Source organism: Neofelis nebulosa, chromosome 6 (assembly GCF_028018385.1).
Source record: "Neofelis nebulosa isolate mNeoNeb1 chromosome 6, mNeoNeb1.pri, whole genome shotgun sequence".
In the NCBI taxonomy this organism is placed as follows: domain Eukaryota; kingdom Metazoa; phylum Chordata; class Mammalia; order Carnivora; family Felidae; genus Neofelis; species Neofelis nebulosa.
Genome location: NC_080787.1, coordinates 93,853,436 through 93,871,573, shown reverse-complemented (window position 1 = coordinate 93,871,573; position 18,138 = coordinate 93,853,436).

Genomic DNA, 18,138 nt, shown 5'->3' with positions numbered 1-18,138 from the left:
TCAATCAACATAATGCACCACGTTAATAAAAGAAAGGATAAGAATCATATGATCCTGTCAATAGATGCAGAAAAAACATTTGACAAAATTCAGCATAATTTCTTGAGAAAAACTCTCAACAAATTAGAGATATAAGGAACATACCTCAACATTATAAAGGACATACATGAAAGACCCACAGCTAGTATCATCCTCAATGGGGAAAAACTGAGAGTTCCCCCCCCCCCGACCCCAGGTCAGGAATATCACAGAAATGTCCACTCTCACCACTGGTGTTCAAAATAGTACTGGAAGTCCTAGCCTCAGCAATCAGACAACACAGAGAAATAAAAGGCATCCAAATTAACAAGTAAAAAGTCAAACTTTCACTCTTCACAGATGACATGATACTCTACATGGAAAACCAAAAGACTCCACCAAAAAACTGCCAGAACTGATACATGAATTCAGCAAAGTCGCAGGATATAAAATCAATGTACAGAAATCGGTTGTGTTTCTATACACCAATAATGAAGAAACAGAGAAATCAAGGAATCGATCCCATTTACAGTTGCACCAAAAACCATAAAATAGCTATGAATAAATCTAGCCAAAGAGGTAAAATATCTGTACACTGAAAATTATAGTAAGTTTATGGAAGAAATTGAAGAAGACACAAAGAAATGGAAAAACATTCCATGTTCATGGATTAGAAGAATAATATTGTTAAAATTCTATATTACCCAAAGCAATCTACACATTCAATGCAATCCTCATCAAAATAACACTAGCATTTTTCACAGAGCTAGAATGAACAATTCTATAATTTGTATGGAACCAGAAAAGACTTCAAATAGCCAAAACAATGTTGAAAATGAAAACCAAAGCTGGAGGCATCACAATTCCAGACTTCAAGTTGTATTACAAAGCTGTAATCATCAAGACAGATGGTACTGGAACAAAAACAGACACACAAATCAATGGAACAGAATAGAGAACCCAGAAATGGACCCACAAATGTATGGCCAATTAATAATCTTCAATGAAGCAGAAAAGAGTATTTAATGGAAAAAAGACAGTGTCTTCAGCAAATGGTGTTGGGAAAACTGGACAGTGATATGCAGACGAATGAAACTGGACCACTTTCTTACACCATACACAAAAATAAAATGGATGGAAGACCTAAATGTGATACAGGAAACCATCAAAATCCTACAGAGAAAACAGGCAGCAACTTCTTTGACCTCGCCTGCAGCAACTTCTTACTTGACATGTCTCTAGAGGCAAGGGAAACAAAAGCAAAAATGAACTATTGAGACCTCATCAAGATAAAAAGCTTCTGTACAGTGAAGGAAACAATCAACAAAACTAAAAGGCAACAGAATGGGAGAAGATGTTTATAAATTGGATAAAGGGTTAGTATCCAAAATCTATAAAGAACTTATCAAATTCAACACCAAAAAAACAAAAAACACGCCAAGAAATGGGCAAAATACATGAATAGACACTTTTCCAAAGAAGACATCCAGATGACTAACAGACACATGAAAAAATGCTCAACATTGCTCATCATCAGGGAAATACAAATCACATGAGATACCACCTCAGATTTTAAGGGCTAAAATGAACAATTCAGGCATTGACAAGGATGTGGGAAAAGGGGAACACTTTTGAACTGTTGGTGGGAATGCAAACTGGTGCACCCACTCTGGAAAACAGTATGGAGGCTTCTCAATATATTAAAAGTAGAACCATCCTACGACCCAGCAATTGCACTACTAAGTATTTATCCAAAGGATACAAAAATGCTGATTAAAAGGGGCACATGCACCCAAATGTTTATAGCAGAACTACTAAACAATAGCCAAATTATGGAAAGAGCCCAAATGTCCATCGACTGATGAATGGATAAAGAAGAAGTGGTACATACATATAATGGAATATAACTTGGCCATCAAAAAGAATGAAACCTTGCCATTTGCAACAACGTGGTTAGAACTAGAGTGTATTATGCTAAGTAAGTCAGAGGAAGACAAATATCATGGTTTCACTCATATGTGGAATTTAAGAAACAAAATAGATGAACATAGGAGAAGGGAAGGAAAAATATGATAAAACCTAGAGGGAGACAAACCATAAGAGACTCTTAAATACAGAGAACAAACTGAGGTTGATGGGGATGGGGAAAATGGGTGATGGGCATTAAGGAGGGCACCAGTGCACTGGTTGGGATGAGCACTAGGGGTCATATGTAAGTGATGAATAACTGGGGTTTACTCCAGAAACCAAGACCACTCTGTATGTTAACTAACTTGAATTTAAATGAAAAACATATCTCCAGTATCTCCTGAACTGTAACCTTTCCTTCAGCCCTGCCGGGCTAATTTGGGTTCCCAAAGTTGTCTGTGCGCTCTCATTCAAGTCTCTTGTCTCTGCCTGAAGTTTTCTTGCTCCTTCCCTACTCCCCTCCACAACGTTTCTTTTCCCGGCTCCCTTTTCCTTGTCTGTTCTCCTTGGATCCTCCCAGATTTTCCTCAGACTTCTCTGATTGCTCCTTCTCAGGCTTACTCTCTCTTCCTCCTCTAACTCCCAAGTGTTGATGCTCTTCAAGGCTTGATTCCAGACTACTTTCTCTTTAAATTCTCTCTTTTGGAGACCTCATACAGTTCCACTCCTAAACTTATCTCCAGCTGAAGTCTCTTTTGCATACTCTACCTGGATGTTTCTGACTTTTTAAAATTTAACCAGTCCAAAGTGGAGCATCTGAAATTCCTCCCTTGTTCTCCCTGTTCCGCCTTTTGTTCTCTCATCTCAGTAACTGGCACCCCTGACTACCTAGACTTGAGTGGAAATAAACCAGGTTTGAACCATCTCTTACATCTGGCCCATCCCTAGGTCCCCTCTATTATACTTCCACAGTACATCTCAGGCCTCTGGTGTCCACATCTCCACTGCTGTCATTCCAGTTCAACCCCTATCTTCTTTCACATGTATTTGTGGTAGAGCCTCCTGCCTGGTTTCCTTGCTTCCATTTATGCCTCTTTACAATTCAGTCTCCAGATAGTCATCAAAACAACATTTTAGAAAAGTAAATCTGATCAGGTTCTTTTCCTGTTTAAAATCCCCTGATAGCAAAACAAATGAACAAACTAACCCTCAGTGGCTTCTCTTTACACTTTTGATAAAGTCCAGAGTTCTTGCGCTGGCCTTCAGTGCCCTGAAGAAACTGTCTCCTGCCTCCCTCCCCAGGGTCATTTCACACTGCTCTCCTGCTTGTGCACTACGCTCTGTCACATTGTCTTTCTTCACTTTCTAAAACAGGCCATTTTGTTTCCAGTTACTTACAGTTGCTTCTCCCAGAATCCTTTTCACTCTACCACCTCACTTGACTCCCTCCTTCTCATCCTTCGTGTCAGAACTCAGATGTCACCATTTTAGATAGGACTTCTCTAACCATATTTTTCTGAATAGCTTCATATAGTCTTAACATTTTATACCAGAACAACTGATCTCCTTTGTGCCATTTATCACACTATCAGTGTTTTATTTACTGACCATCAACCCTACTAGAATATTTGCTCCATGGAGACAGGAGCCATGTCTGCCTGGTCCAGTGCTGAATTCCAGTACTTAGCACAGTGCCTATACTCAACACATATCTGTGAAGAAATAAACACTTGATGAATATGCATTTTAGGTGTTAATCTCTTCTTGGAAACATTTCCTAATAATACCCAGTGGAATTAAGGGTTTAAGTGAATCTTGCCGAGTTAAAGACCCTTCTGGAACTCTTTCCTTCCTTCTGTATTCTACTATAGCAGTTTTTTATAGTATGGTTGTTGATTTTCATATTATTCTATTCCAATAGATTTCAGACTTTAACCATGTTCATCCCTGCATCTCTGATAGTCTTAGCACAGCGTCTGACCCACAATGGCTGCTCAACAGTCATTTGTTAATGAGTGAATGCATCGGGGTCTGCAGTATCAAATTCAAACTTTCCAGGGGTTTCTCATTTGGGTTTCAAAAGCAGTTGACATTTTGTGTTGAGCAGTCTTTGGTGTATAGAACCATCTAGAGTGTGGAGGAACTTGTAGATCTCTGATTTCTGGGCTCTAACTGCTGGTAGCACCCACCAGCCATTGTGTCAACCAAAACTGCCATTCTACCTCTCCAGTGTTATCTCCCTTTCTAGAAATTCCAAAGAGTTCAACTGTCAGCTTTAGATAGTGGTTGTGTCTTGACTTCTCCCTTTCCCATAGAAACAGTGCTACTCTTTCCACACATGTGCTTAGAAACTGATAAACACCTATTCATCTTTAATTCATATTGGAAGTCATAAAGTTTGTTGGAACTCTACACACCAAGATGAACTTTTGAGATCAGTTTAGGCATTGTCACCTTTCTCCAGTATATTTATTTATAAATTATACCCTATTGTCTTATTAAAAAAATAAAAGCAGTTGAAAGTATATACTAAGAGAAATCCAGAGAGTATCAACTTTTTTTAAAAAAAAGAGAAGGAAAAGAAAGGAAAGAAAGAGAGGAGTTTGCTTGGTACAGTGGTATCTAAATATAATTTGAATATAATATATAAATTGAATATACAATATACAATATAATATATAATATATAATTTGAATACTCAAAAATCATTGTATTCCCATACTTAAAAATAGCTGAAAGATGTTTTCAATGATCCTTTATTTTAAAAATATGGAATATGAGATAGAATCAAAAGTTTTACTTATCAAGCTAAAGTGGCATGTGATTTCAGTGCCTCCTTTTTCAGAGTGCAGTCATGATTTTTAGTATTTCCTAAAGCACTTTGTTATCTGTAATGCCCTCATGATATTTGTTAACTTGCTTCTAAGTGAAGCCAATTGTTTCCTTTTTATTTTGCTGTGAAATCTGCCAGAATTGTGTTTTTAATGTGTGATGATATTTCTTTTATAAAGTGATTAGTCTGGCACATTCTTCTCCTGAATTTGTTTCTTCTTGTTTCTTGTGAGATAGCATTGTACAGAATAAAAACACAAAGATTAGACCAACATCAGCCACAAGAGTAAATTTCTATCACATCTACCTGTGGGATGTGTGCAGTAATGTGTTTATCTTTTTTTTCCTCCTCTTATTCTAATGAGTTTTATTCAAATGGCTGATTCTGAATTATAAATTTATTATTTATAAAAAGTGGAATCGAATTCCTTTGCTGTTTCTAGCTCCAAATTAAACCTATAGTCTTGGGGTGCCTGGGTGGCTCAGTGAGTTAAGCATCTGACTCTTGATTTTGGCTCAGGTCATGATTTCACGGTTCATGGGATTGAGCCCCACGGCAGGCTCTGTGCTGACTGGATGGGGCCTGCTTGGGATTCTGCCCCTCCTGGACTCATACTTTCTCTCTCTGTCTCTCTCAAAATGAATAAATGAACTTTAAAAAATAACAAAAAAATAAAAAATAAAACCCATGATATCTCTCCTACTACCCTACCCTCTTGGAAGTATGTCTTTTTTTTTTAATTTTCTTAAGTTTATTCATTTTTGAGAGAGAGAGACAGAGCATAAGCAGGGGCTGGGGCAGAGAGAGAGAGAGAGAGAGGGAAACACAGACTCTGAAGCAGAGTCTCAGCAGAGACTGGAGCAGAGGCTCCAGGCTCTGAGCTGTCAGCACAGAGCCTGATGTGGGGCTCAAACCCACAAACCACAAGATCATGACCTGAGCCGAAGTTGGATGCCTAACAGACTGAACCACCCAGGCACCCCTGGAAGTATGTCTTATATAATGTTTTTTAAATATTTAAACTCACTTTTATCATTCCCATACCAGACTTCAGTAAGGAAATTGAGGACTCTATCTTTATAATGATTCAAACATGAATTTTTCTGATCAGGTTATCAGTACCAATTCCTCATTAGTGCTCATATGAACTGAGTCAGTTTATCAATTACTGTAGAAAAGGACAACTCAAAGCTCATTCCCTGGTGTCCCAATTTCTTCCAGACTGGTCCCACTGCCCTCATCCCATGTTGCTAGGTGAGCTCTGCCTGCCCACACCCTCCTTCAGTAAACAATCACTGAGGACAGAGGGAGAGGCAATTTAAGGGTGTAATGAACTTCTAGACAATTTAGAAATCCTATAATATTGTCATAAGCAGAATTCCATTAGCAATTTTTAAATACAACTTTTATAGTTTGTCTAAGAAAAACATTATTTCTTTCTTTTTCTAGAAAAGAAGCACTAGCATGAAGGGAGCTACCAAATCAAGAATAAAAAGGAAAAATAGATCTGAGACTTAGCTAATTAATGAAATGTTTAATCTCGGTATAGAAATGATCCCATGCTGTGCTTTCCACAAAATCCAGACTTGGTGCTATTTTGGCTCTATTACATATTCAAATTCATTCAGGTTTAACTGAGAAATCACTTACTAGTGCATGAAAACATGGACTACCCTTTTAACATTTTCAAGTGAGGTTGTCAACTTCGTTTTACCCCATGTGAAATGTATGAGCTCAGATGATTTGGATTGTAAATCATCTATATTCCTGTAATTGATTGGAGCCAAGTAAAATGGAACTTACTGTGAGCAGTCATCTGAGCTCAGTAGAATTTGGTGACAGCTTTATGAAATGGAAAATTTTAAGGTGAAGATATTAGCACACATATGAAAGAGACACTAAACATAACAACACTAATTTGTCTTCCTTGAAAAGTTCCAAAATTTGTTTGAAGAAAATATTGGAGCTGTATTGTCACATTTAAAAAAAGACTACGGCACTTTAAAAAATTCAGAAAGGGACAGTAGTTATTTGCTTGAGATACGCTTTGTAGTTTTATTTCTAAGAATAAAAAATCTGAGGGCATCCTAATTGGCAAGTTTATAAGAGACTTGAATAGTAGATTGTGGTCCATAAATTAGAATGTTATGGAGTTGCCAGAAATGATGATACGCAATGATCATTTAATATTTAGTTAAATGGAAAAAAAGAATGCAAATTGAAGCTGTGCTTTGATTTCAGTTATGTTGAATTATGTGTGCTTGTAATTATGTGTATTAGGATGATGAGAATGTGGAAATTTTGCCCTTTTTTCCCCTTTGCTGCAGTACAAATATGATTTGCACATTAAATAAAAATTAGGCAATAAAATAAATATTAACGGTGCCATTCCTAACATAAAATACTGTACAACTGTTTTCCATTGTTTTTGGTTCTGCTTCTGTTGAACTTGGTTCTTCTAAAGAACAGTGAGCCTGACTTCAGTGATTTCGTTGTTCACCAGATAGTCCCAGGGTAACTGCATTTTACTGTTAAAAACCATCTGGACTTTGTTCAAAATCCTCCTTAGCATGAATTGTAGTTGGCTAATGTCTCTCCCTGTACAAACACCATAAATTATCTACTCTCAGTACGGACCTCTATCACTTATAATTTAAGTTATTTCAACTTTTCAGGACACGGCTACTGAAACGTTTCAATACTTCACACTATTTTTTGGTTATAATTAACATATTTTTAAAGATACTTTATACTGAGTTCACCTTCCTCTTGTTTCTTTCTTTCTTTTTTTCTTTCTTTCTTTCTTTCTTTCTTTCTTTCTTTCTTTCTTCTTATGCTCAGGTTCAGGTATTATATACTGGGTTTTTTTTTTTAACTATCAAACAAAAAAATATGTTGGATACACTGTGTTAGAACAAGGGTAGCAGGGAACTGCTTCCGAGTTTTCTCTTACTTTAACCAATAGAGGTGTGGAAGTAATTTTAATATTCTCATCCAGCCATCTCACATTCCTTGGTCTTGCTCCTTGTCATCCTGGAGGTTCCTGCTCCTTAAGTAGCAAGCAGCTGTGGAGGTGATAAGAATGTGATAATAATCACCTCGAGGTGATTCTTTGTGTTGACTAAAGGCAAACACTCCAGCCCCAAGAGATGAGGAAGAGAGATTGACCTCCTGGCCCCTAACTGGAGAAACTAGAAAGAAGGCTTCACTTTGAATCTTCAGGAACACAATGGCTGCCCCTTAATCTCCTTCGAGCTGATAGGAGGGACTTTGCCTTTCTCCATGTACTGCATTTTTGGTCCCATAGGTATTTTGTTAACTTGACCTCAGAAGAGCCACAAGCCTATTCTCTCTCTCCTGCTTTCTGGGTGTGGCAGTGACCCAATAGTCTCTGAGATTTGGGTGTTAGGTTCACTTTGGAAAGAGAGTTGACAAGACAGTCTGTCAGTCATGCAACAGCCCACCTGGACAGAAAGGTTTGAAGTGATTACTTACTTCTCAAGCAATTATCCCATAGCTGGAGCACACTAGTGGCTCTGGATGGGTCTTTGCAATTGGCCTCCCATGACACCCCGGTCGGTAACCCATGCCCGGTTTATCAATCCACAGAGTAGTGGATTGATAAAAGGAATAAAAGGAAGTGCTGAGACATGGCTGTCTTTAGCACACACTGAAGTGGCCCATCCAACTCTACTCTCTCCAAAATAGTGTTTTGAGTGAGGCCTTCATGAGCCAAGTAACCCAACTGTTACCACAAAGTAAGGAAGGTGGGAATAAGGGAAAATAAATATTGAGTACCTACTGTGTACCATATATGGCACTAGGTGTTTTATGTATGCTAAATCTCAGAGTAACCCTGTAGTAAGTGATGTGTTATCGTCCCTGTTTGCTAGATCAAGAAACCACAGCTCTTACTCGATAAGTTGTGGAGGAAATATTTGAACTCTATCAGCCCATAGCCATCCTTCTAACACACACTGTCATTCATACATTGCCCAAGCCTAAAATAATTTCTTGGGCTTTGGGGGCTACTATACGGAGACTTGACTGCAAACAAGCAGAATGAGAAAGAAGCGAATGGGGGTGGTGCCGTCAGTGGATTTCAGAGCTGCAATGGGAAGGAGCAAGCAATGTGCTGTTTTTAGGTATTGGATGTTTAGTAGAGAAATGGTGATCACTAATAGTGTGTCTTTATATTTGAAACCATTAAAAAAGCTTTCCTCTCCATTTTATCTGCCAAAGTTCATCAATTACAGTGAGGCCAGGCCTGGCCAGACTAGATGTTTGTTGAACTGCCAGGGTGAGGACTTGCATTCAGTAGGGCTGAACTTGGAGTAGGGAATTTTATGCCCAGGCTAGAATAAGACCCTGAGAGTAGGGAATACAAGTCAAGTCAAAGTCCATAGGAAAATGTCAAAGGTCACACCCAAGGAGACCACGTATAAACATCAAGTCACAGTGCCAAAGGTAGGATTGAGGGCAGGGTCAGAGATCAAGAGTTTGAGACCAGATGGGGATGAGATTGGAGCAAAGGCAGGCCAGGGGACAGCAGGTTAAGACTGAAGGCTGGTGGTGCAGCTTAGGATGAGTTCTTTCAACCATAGTGGAAGTCTGCACTCGTTTTCCTGGAGGTGGATTCATTGTGTGTGGATACATAGGACATAGGACTTGGCTTAAAGTTCAAAACAGGGTTAACCTTGGCATTTGATTTTCAGGATGATAGGGGATGTAATACTATTTTTGTTAATAAAACAGACCAAGGGAGACTGACTCTCAGTCACACAGCATGTGAACGATGGAACAGTGGGTTGGTTTGCAGAAACGGCACAGGAAGAAGTGAACACATTCAGCACTATTCATGAGAATAGGACAGAGGTAGGCAGAACCCAGGTACATCATCTCCAGTTGTCTGGTTGACAAGCTGTGAGGTTAACACAGATGTGTGGGGTCTAAACTCAGTCCACAGACTCAAATGTGCATGAAAGGTAACTTTGTTATTTTTATAAATTATATTTCATATCATTTACGTTTCTATGATGATGCCCTGCCCCATGGCCAAACATCTCAGCAAATTCATGGAAAATACCCCTTCCCCCCAGAGCTGATTTAAGATGGAGATGCTGTGACTGTATGTGGGCAGGGGGAAGAAAGTGGGGACAGGGATCTGGTGCAGGTCTGTTTTTCCACAGTGATGTCTGCTGAGTTATCCTCAGTTTGTGCTCCTTGCCAAAGGAGTTGGCCCCTTGACATCTCTTAGTCCCAGAAACAAGTTTCCTGCAACTCTCACCAATGTCCGCAGGAGATAGGGCCTCACTTGCTTCCGTAGTGGGGTGTCCCAAAATCTGGTGGTGAGTTGGTGGGGATCTCTGGTCCCAGATGCAAGGGAATTGGAAAACTCCCCCCTGCTCCTTTAATTATTTCCACAAGTCTTGGTCCTCCATTCCACCTCTCCTCTGATGTGAATAATGGATATTTCCTCAAACTAATGTGAAATGTAGGCAAATGCCAATGCAGCAGCTGCCTCTTGCCCATAAGCCCTCCTGCATGGAAATTCTGGAGCTATCCTGGCTGGCTCCCCTGATAAAACCAGCAAGACTTCATGGGGTTCTGGGCAAGATGCAGAATACAGTGAATTTCTCTGAGGTATCCTGCCCAGTGTTCATCTAGCTACCTTGATTTTCCTTAGTGACTAACAGGATTGCCAAATATCAAAATGGGTATGGTTCTGGCTCCTTCATCAGAAATTATAGCTAAGGCCAGGTCAGCTTGACATGAAGAGAAGTCAATTGCTGGCAGCTGACCTCATCTCTGGCTGACATCCTTTTGGATTTTTTGTTTGTTTGTTTTTTAACATTTATTTATTTTTGAGACAGAGAGAGACAGAGCATGAACGGGGGAGGGTCAGAGAGAGGGAGACACAGAATCTGAAACAGGCTCCAGGCTCTGAGCTGTCAGCACAGAGCCTGATGCGGGGCTCAAACTCACAGACCAAGAGACCATGACCTGAGCCGAAGTCGGCTGCTTAACTGACTGAGCCACCCAGGCGTCCCTGGCTGACATCCTTTTGTAAAACATCTATAACCTTACATGTTTTGGGAACATTTGATGAATGCTAATAGAAGATTCTGCTACTATTCAGCTATTAAATATACTTTTCTTTGTATTATAATAATTATGTATTTTTACAGTTGATTGATTGAAAGTAATTTTTCTCTCATGCACACTATTTGTTGTTGTTGTTTATGTCCTAGGGTTGTATTCCTATGTCATGGTGTAAAAGATGAAGGTTATGCAATTTCTTGCATGAGACTGTGAGTCATTTTAGGTAATTGTGTTGTTATAAAATTTAACTTATTCCGGAGACAATTCTATCACGTATGTAAGTGGAGCCTTTATGGGCAACTGCCTTTCTCTTCATCCACAAGTAGAGATGCTCTGGGTACCATGAAATGGGATTGTATCAGATTGTGTTCAATTTCTGGCTCAGTAGTAATGAATGTCACCTTAAGTCATTCCTTTAAATTCTCTGAGCCTTGGTTTCTTCCTCTGTAAAATGTGCCAAAGTACCTGCTTTGACAGGAATGTACCTTACAGTGAGCACTTGTTCCACATGTACCTCATCACATCTTCTTCAGCTACCTAGTAGCTATTTACAGATAGGGTATATTTAGTAAAAAGTGAGAACACAACAATAAGGTTAAAAGAAGTAATTAAAGAAGAAAGACCTTTTAATTTCTTCAGCTGAGGCTGGAGTTGTAGCAGAAGGAGTGCAGGTGTCAGAAGACTTCATTTCAAATCTTGTCTGTTGTTTTTGAGTTCCTGGAAAATAATTTCTCTGAGTCTGAACTATGAAAGAAAGAAAAAGAAAGAAAGAAAGAAAGAAAGAAAGAAAGAAAGAAAGAAAGAAAGAAAGAAAGAAAAATGAAGGAAGGAAGGAAGGAAGGAAGGAAGGAAGGAAGGAAGGAAGAAAAAAGAAATAGTCATGAGTCATGTCTAACTTAAAGAGTTTTAGAACTTAAATGAGATAATACATGTGAACATTTAGAATGATGCTTGCCCTTTGGTAAGTGTGTAATAAATGTTGCTGAATTAAAACACTAAGGTTATTGAAAGTTAATTATTTGAATTGAATTCGTATTGAGATAGTTTTGTATTGTGGCACATTCCATAGTTTGTTCTAAGTAAAAATATCCAAAAATTTGACACTAGGAAACATTTCATAGACTAGCTTTTCCTCCACAAGAATTAGTGGCGATGACCTCATTTACACGAAGAGAATCCCTATGATAATATATCCTGTGATAACACAAATTTGGCTTTGACACAACTGGTAATCGGGTGCTGTCCTCCACAACAGGCTTATCCTCATCAGTTCTTTAATCTTACAATAACGACTGTAAATAATGACTCACAATCATGATTGCAAATCTTGCCATCAGTTTTTTAATTTTGCAATTTTTTGCAATAATGCAGAAAAGCCAATAATTGGAATTTGCAGAGCCAGTTATAGTATTATGGTAAGGTTAATGCAATTTTATCCCTGTGGCACCACTATGTTTGCTCAATATGTTAGTAGAAAAATGAGTTGTTACTACATTGCAGGTGAGGAAGCTGAACAGAGAGATGGTCAATGTCTGTTCTAGGAAGAGATGATGAAAGCAGAAGTGGGTTGGGTTTAACAGAAGATTGGGTTTGAGATAGTTTGTCTTCAGTGCTTTCCTACCCTCTCTCTTTTTCCAGGCTGCCATGTGGATCTCTTTTTTTTCCCCTCAGGTTTTAAGCTTCCTTCACTCTTTATCCATATCTTCATATCTTGAACTTGGTAAAATGTATGGGGCAGATTCAGTGCTCACCAAATATTTCATTTGCTCCTAAGTTTCCCCATCTTCCTTGGAGTTTACTGCCAAATGACTAAGACTGACCAATGGAATGTAAATGGAAGCAACACGTGTGATTTCTGAACCAAGTCATTTAAGAGCTGGTGTGCTTCCTTTACTTCTTTTCTCCCCTGCTTCAGTGACCTTGGAAACAAAGTGTCCAGAGGGCAACATCCCAGAGGGAGAGAATCTGAATCTCTGAGTCACAGGGTAGATAAGAGCCCTCATGGACCCGCATTAGGTTTCTGTGAGGGAGAAATAAACTTTTCTTGTGCTGATGCACTGAAATTTCAGGGCTCATCTGTTAACAGCACCTAGTATTAGTAACTTCAGTAAAGAACAAGGTATTCATTTGCACTTGTATAATTATGTCTTTATCTTCCTTTTGCAAAGAGCACCATAGCTCAGTTTGTCTTTTCAAGAATTCCATATAAATGGAATCATACAGCAGAAATCTTTTGTGTCTGGTTTCTTTTGCTCAGCCTAATGTTAATGAGATTCACCCAGGATTTTGCATGTTAATTCCTTTTGATTGTTAAGTATTATCCCACTGTATGGGATATATCACAATTTATCTATCCCATTTACCTATTGTTGAACATTTGGGTTGTTCTCTGGGGATCTTACAAAAAAAGGTTTTCAGAAATTTAGGTATCATCTGTATATGAATGTATGTTTCATTTCTCTTGAATAAATACTTAGGAGTGAAATGGCTGGGTCACAAGGTAAGTGTATATTTAACTTTAAAAGAAATTCAAAACTGTTTTCCGGAGTGGCCTTGTCATTTTCTGTTCCCATGAACAATGTATGAGAGTTCCAGTTACTCTGCATCCTCATCGGACCTTGGTCTTTCTTCTTATTTTTAAAATGTAGCTACTCTAAGGGAAGGAAAAAGAAGATACAAACAGAGAGGGAGGCAAACCATAAGAGACACTTAAATACAGAGAACAAACTGAGGGTTCCTGGAGGGTTGGGGGTGCGGGGATGGGCTAGATGGATGATGGGGATTAAGGAGGGCACTTTTTGGAATGAGCGCCGGGTGTTATATGTAAGTGATGAATCACTAAATTCTACTTCTGAAATCATTATTAAGTTATATGTTAACTATCTTGGATTTAAATAAAATTTTTTAGAAGATTTAAAATACAATCATTGTGTTCCATAACCAAAAAAAAAAAAAAATTAAAAAATTAAAAATAAAATGTAGCTATCCTAATAGGTACATAGTGATATCTCATTCTGGTTTAATTTGCATTTTCCTAGTGGCTAGTAATAGTAAGCATCTTTTCACATGTTTCTCTTTGTCATAATATCTCCTTTTTGGTCAAGTGTCTGTTCAAATCTTTTGCCCACTAATCAAAATCAGGTTGTGTATTTTCATATTGAATTGAAGAGTTTTTATCTGTTCTGAATAGAAATCCTTTATCAGACAAAAACTTTGCAAATATTTTCTCCTGGTATATGGCTTGCCTTATCATTGTCTTAGCAGTGCTTTTTGAAGAGCAGAAAATGTTAGTATTAATAAAGGCTAATTTATTACTTTTTTTTTATTCGTAGTCTTTGTGTCCTAAGAAATCTTTGTGTAACTCAAGTGAAAAAGATTTTGTTCTGTGCTTTCTTCTAGAAGTCTTATAGTTTTGCTGATATATTTTGAAGTAATTTTTGTTTGAGATGTGAGGTATATTTATGTTTGCATATATTTATTTTGTATTTTTGTTTGGGCACCATTTTTTTTTTAATTAATTAATTAATTTATTTTTTAATATGTGAAATTTACTGTCAAATTGGTTTCCATACAACACCCAGTGCTCATCCCAAAAGGTGCCCTCCTCAATACCCATCACCCACCCTGCCCTCCCTCCCACCCCCCATCAACCCTCAGTTTGTTCTCAGTTTTTAACAGTCTCTTATGCTTTGGCTCTCTCCCACTCTAACCTCTTTTTTTTTTTTTTCCCTTCCCCTCCCCCATGGGTTTCTGTTACGTTTCTCAGGATCCACATAAGAGTGAAACCATATGGTATCTGTCTTTCTCTGTATGGCTTATTTCACTTAGCATCACACTCTCCAGTTCCATCCACGTTGCTACAAAAGGCCATATTTCATTTTTTCTCATTGCCACGTAGTATTCCATTGTGTATATAAACCACAATTTCTTTATCCATTCATCAGTTGATGGACATTTAGGCTCTTTCCATAATTTGGCTATTGTTGAGAGTGCTGCTATAAACATTGGGGTACAAGTGCCCCTATGCATCAGTACTCCTGTATCCCTTGGATAAATTCCTAGCAGTGCTATTGCTGGGTCATAGGGTAGGTCTATTTTTAATTTTCTGAGGAACCTCCACACTGCTTTCCAGAGCGGCTGCACCAATTTGCATTCCCACCAACAGTGCAAGAGGGTTCCCGTCTCTCCACATCCTCTCCAGCATCTATAGTCTCCTGATTTCTTCATTTTGGCCACTCTGACTGGCGTGAGGTGGTATCTGAGTGTGGTTTTGATTTGTATTTCCCTGATGAGGAGCAACATTGAACATCTTTTCGTGTGGGCACCATTTTTAAAAATTGTATCATTCTTCACTGAATTACCTTGACAATTTGTTGCAAACCCTTTTACCCTATTGGTCTGGATTTATTTCTGGATTCTCTATTCTCTTCTATTGATCTTCATATTTATGCATATGCCAGTTTCACATTAGTTTGCTTACTGAGGTAATTCTTGAAATTTGACAATGGGAGTTCTCTAACTTTGTTCTCCTATTCCCATCCCAAAGCTATTTAGGCTGTTTTAAGTTTTATTGTTTTCCACATAAAATGTAAAATCAATTTATCACTTTTTACCAAAAACAAAACCAAAAACACTGTAATGATTTTAATTAAAAATATTTTGAATCTGTACACTAATCCAGGAAGAAACGACATCTTAACAATATTGAATTTTTAATACATGATACACCTGTTTATTTAGTTGTTACTTAATGCTTTTTAGTAATGTTTTGTAATATATATATAATATATATTTTTTAAATATGTCCTAAATAGTTCATATTTTATGATGCCATCCTTAAAAGTATTGTTTCCTTGTTCCAGTTACCAACTGTTCATTGTTAATATATGGAAATACAACTGATTTGTATATAGATCATGGATTGTGTGAACTTGCTAAATTCACTTGTTAGTTTAAATAGATTTTTGGTATATTTTTTAGAATTTTCTACATGGACGACAAAGTCATCTGCAAACACAGAAAAAGAAATGAAATTTTAATAACGGATTTTCAGACATGAAAGGAGTCCCAGAAGAGATAACAGAAAGGTGTCTTACAGGTACTATTTGTGAAAGTAGACACTAAATTGATTTGTGTATGAAGATGACTTCAAGCCCTATGGAAAAACAAACAAACAAGCGAACAACAACAAAACAAAACTCAAGTCTTCCGTTTCCATAAATCTGTGTTCTAGATGTTAATTGTAGGGCTTTTTTGAACTTATACTTAAGGTTAAACAGCATAAATTGTGCTAAAGGTTAAATTAAATACATTCAGTGATTCCTCAGGGGACTGAAATAATTAGTCATAATTTGAATTAAACTTCTAAGCAAAGTGACTGCAATCATTTCTTGAAGAGGTGCAAGAAAATCATAGTGTTATATTCATTCTTACAAGTCCATAACATTAAGCCTAAATAATTGTAATTAAGGAAGAGCAGATATACAAATATTATTTATTGATCGTACTCTCCTCTTTCAAGGTTACAATAAAAATAACTTGATGATTAAATATTTGTTGATAAAGGTTCACCATATTTTATTCATTTAATTTCTAATATCATCCAGCTCTCTCCCATTGTTGCCAGCTCTGGCCATTTCATCGTGTCTGTGGTTAATTTATATTCTACTGAAGGAATATCTTCCAGAAGAATGTGCTTGTCTGGTTAAAAGATCTGGCGTCTTAAAGACCATAAGTCTTTCAAAATTTCAGAAGGCTGTAGAGCCAATTTTTTAATCAAGGAATACACTCATAATGTTTTTATGGATAGTTCATTTTTAAATAATGCCAATCTTACATTATATTGATGCTGGCTTCTCTCAAATACATATAGAGCTTTAGGATGTGCATCATTTTTTAAAATGGTCAGTTTTATTCCCCCCAAATGTTGATTTACTCAAAATAGATTTTTTTCCCTCTGAGACTGCATTCCAGTCTATATGTAAATTGAAACACACTCAGATTAAATTAAAATAACCGTGAATTATGGGGCAGTTTCCTCACATGAAGTCTTTTCTTACTTAACCTTTCCACATGAAAGAGAGAATCTGTATTTGGTGTCTACTGAACCTGTTTGACATTCCAGAGATGTCAGAATCCCGAAGAATACATCTTAGCTGGTCTGGGTAATGCTTTTGTTGCATAAAAGAACTAAGCTGGAGAGGGATTTGTGATTTTTCAATTCTAGAAATGGTATGATGAAAAAACTAATGATCCCACACAGAGTTCAGTGTTTGTGCAATGTTTATTCAGCCAAACAGAGCTGTTTTCTCTGCTATTAATCCTCAGCTTTTCTTAGACTATGGCATAAAGTATTGGTGGAAAGCAATGTTTCAGTAGCATGTTACATTTCATTAAATAAATGTGGGCATATGAGTGAATCACACAGCTCTTTTTGAAGTCAAGCACATTTCCTAACCTAAGAATTTACCTCTTTAATTTGTATTCACTTGTACCCTAGAGAAAAATTATATTTTCAACCCAACTCCCTTTTACCTTGCAAATCAGTGTGCAAAAATTTAATGTAAAATCTGAAGATCTTTTCATGGGACCATTTTAAATGCCTTGAAGTAAAAGGAGATTTTTTGTGAATGGCACATTTTATGCATACCTCAGCTTTCTTAAATTTGTCTTTATTTTTTTCCAAGTTACTCTGAAAATACCCATATGAAAACATTTGGAATGACTTGATCCACTAAGAATTCAAATTCCACTGCATGTTTTCCCCAAACCTCTTATGTTTTCAGTCTTTATATTTTCCCAGTGAACATGACAATTCTGATGGGATTACCATTTTAGTTTCCCCAGAATCACTTATGTATCCTTTTGTGAAGCATTTTGGAATCAGTATTGTCAAATTGTCCATATGGTGGCAAATAATTGAGCTGAAATAGGTGAGAAAGACAGGGAGGGAGGAGAAAAGGGAGAGGGAATGAGAGAAATGGAGAGAATCTTTTGGAATCTTAATGAAGTTCAATCAAATTGCAAACCTTATAAAACAATTACAGCGACAACACTTGGCTTTTATTGAACACTTACTACCTGGAAGGCGCTGTAGAAAATGCCTTCCACAATTTGTCTGACTTAATTATCCCTCTTCTGTGAAGTAAGCAGTCTCATTATGCCCATCGTGAGGTGGAGGAAATGAAATACAGAAACTAAGTGGCTTTTCCAAAGTGAAACAACAAATAGCAGAAATGGGACATGAACTCAGGTTTGCCTGGTTCCATTGCAGATTG